The sequence below is a fragment of the Meleagris gallopavo genome, chromosome 6, assembly GCF_000146605.3.
Source record: "Meleagris gallopavo isolate NT-WF06-2002-E0010 breed Aviagen turkey brand Nicholas breeding stock chromosome 6, Turkey_5.1, whole genome shotgun sequence".
In the NCBI taxonomy this organism is placed as follows: Eukaryota; Metazoa; Chordata; class Aves; order Galliformes; family Phasianidae; genus Meleagris; species Meleagris gallopavo.
This window is the reverse complement of record NC_015016.2, coordinates 47,278,585-47,281,370: the sequence shown is the minus strand read 5'-3', so window position 1 is coordinate 47,281,370 and position 2,786 is coordinate 47,278,585. Positions and strand designations below refer to the sequence as shown.

The 2,786-nt window shown below is 40.0% G+C and overlaps 1 protein-coding gene across 1 annotated transcript in view; it reads left to right on the top strand.

Moving 5' to 3' along the window:
* Positions 1-2,786, top strand: part of ITGA9 (integrin subunit alpha 9) — a 207,864-nt gene that overhangs the window by 192,264 nt on the left and 12,814 nt on the right. The gene's annotated exons all lie outside the window — the stretch shown is intronic.

The following is a 2,786-nucleotide window of genomic DNA, read 5'->3' as shown; positions in this document are numbered from 1 at the left end:
GAGAAGTTTTTGTTTGTTTGTTTTTGTTTTAACTGTGGAATGAAAGAATAGCTGTGAGTTAGTTGGAGATTTGGACATTGCAGAATTGCTAGCAAGAGCTAGAAATGACACAAGTTACAGCATAATTTTTTTTTAATTTTTTTTAATTAAGATAGCTAGAGTTAAGCTGTGGTTCTGGTATGTGACTTTTCACACCAAACAGAGCCACAGCAACCCCTTTATCATGGAGCTGTGTGCTGGAGCAGCACCTGTGTCATGGCCTGGCAGGGAAGGGACGTTCTTGTTGTGTGTTTGGTCGGACCTCAAGTGTCACAACACAACAGACAAGTTCTTGAATACAAGTACATTTTGCAGACAGATTGAGGAGCTACTTTCTGTTGCAGAAAAATATTACAATACGTGTAAGCATTTCACATTATATGTTGCTTGAATTAATGGCATTAGCAGGAACGAGCTCTCAGGGAAATTTCAGCCCTAAATCCTGATTTGAATCAGAATGAAGATAACTGTGAGTACAGTAAGATGAGATGGTAATCATTTCATTATTTGCAGATCAGAAATTGCACGGTCTAGAGGCCCATGTCAATGGAAGTAATGTTAAATGCTTGCTTATTTTACTTCACTGAAAGCTTATTTATCCATATGCATAGCATGAACTTGATTGGTGTTTGACTGGTATTGCTTCTCTGCTTGTCTATTTTAATACTTCATGTAGACACCACATTTCCTCTGCTTTAAGTGCATACAGATTCAGGTGGACTGAGCAGCTTTCTCTGTCTTCCAGAAGATGCCATGCATAATGCAGACTGGCAAGAGTTACCTCATTTTTGCATATTTTGTTGAATAGCCCGATTTTACTCCCAACTCTTTTTGCTATTCATATCCTGTTCATCTGCTCTGGATGCTTTTGTACAGGCATCCATGGGGATGAGTTCTTGCTCCTGCTGCTTTGTCCTCAGCACATCTACGCTCGCTGCTCATGTCTTGCCCTAGGTCTCCCATATATATGAGGAGCTGGAGGGGCTCTTATGCCAATGCCAACAATAATACATTTTGCTTTTTACTCACAGAGGTTGGCTTGCACCTCTTTGGTGGCTTCTGGATGCATGTGGAGAATAGAGCATGGGAGGAGGCTGCTTTGCTTCAGGACAACTACCCATGTGCTGAATGAACCGTGGGTTTCATAAGGGTTTCAGAAGGGAAAAATGATCATGGCTAGATTATTTTGGGGACTGCTATTTCACACACTGCTCCCTCAACAGTTAGGGCTGCAGCCATACATGGGAACAAGAACCTCTTCAGAGCTGGTAGATTTATGCACCTGTAAATCAGAGGAGAACTGGCAAATGAAAAACCGAAGCGTAATATATTATGACACAATAAATATTACACTATAACACATACAAAAATAGAAGTGCTACCTTGGAAGTGGCTTGAATAATGGAGTGAGTGATTCAATCCATATTGCTATAGACAAAGCGCACAGAAAGGAAAGAAATTATCTGTGCTCAGAGGATGTCGAAGGGGTGAAGTGTTACAGAGCACCAGAATGGATGTCTGGGCAGCAGTCGTATGTGGAGCCATTGGTGTAAGTGATTTGCAAAACAGAGATTTTGTATTCACTGCAGTAATGCTATCTTTTTTTTTTTAGTACAGGAGATCTATCTAAACTGATTCATATAGAAATTAAGTTTATTTCTGAACTGAGCCTGCACCCGTTGCATACAGCTTCTGATTTGTAGAAGAGGAGGTTCTGGAACTGTTCTACAGCTTTTGGGCTCCTGGGGTAGAGAACTAATCTAGCAGTCCCTTACATTATAAAACATTCTTCTGCTCTAAACCTTGGATTTTTGGTGGGATTGCAAACAGGAGAAAGACCAGCAGAATAGTTCCCATATGCATATGTTGTTTTTTGTTTATCAAAGGGATTACTATTCTTCAGGATGTCTACCTATGTGCTAGACCTATTTGCTCTTTGCCTTTAAATTAGAGTTTGAAGACTTTCTGTAACTTGTAGGAGAAATATTGTGAAGACAGTTTTTCCCTGAGTGTGCTTACAGTTTGTCCAGGCTTCAAACAGGCTTGTTCCATTGAGGAACTTGAGTCCTGATCTATGCTGATCTTATGAAATCCTCACTTAAGCAGAGGCTGGATGTGTGGATGGCGCTGTCTCTTGGCACAGCTTTAAGGGGAGAAACTTTGAAATACAAAGGTGGTTGTTTTCGTGTTTGTTTGTAACGAACTCTGAAGTTCCTTTGTTTTTTTTATTTATTTTTAAGAAAAAAAAGCCAGACAAACCTAAGAAGTTTTTCTAAAGGTGTATTTGGATTTGATTCTCTGCTTGGATAAGCTATTTAGACTTTTTTTTCTGGGACTGCACAAGTGTCTTTCAAGGAACACTTGCATTCTGCTTGCGTGCAGTGTTTGTCATTACCTCACATGTTGTTTGAACATTTTTCCCTTTCCCCTTTTTGGAAGGAGACACTTTCCCTTTCTTAGGGCCTCAAACATTTTGTCTTTATACAGTGGGCCAAAACATACAGTTTGCTGTTTTCCAGCAGAGGGGAAAAAAGAAAGCCTAAACCTGCTCTTACTCTTTGCCATTCTAGGTATCTCGTATTACAAGTCTGAAGACCAAAGTCTTTCCCTTTTATCTACAGCTCAGGTGGCAGAGGCTAATTGCTATTTCCTGTCCTGTCCTTGTGCCAACCCCTATCCTGGTTCCTGGAGATCAGGTTTTAGAACTGTGGCTCTGTAATGAAATTAAAAGTTTTTTTTTTTTTTTT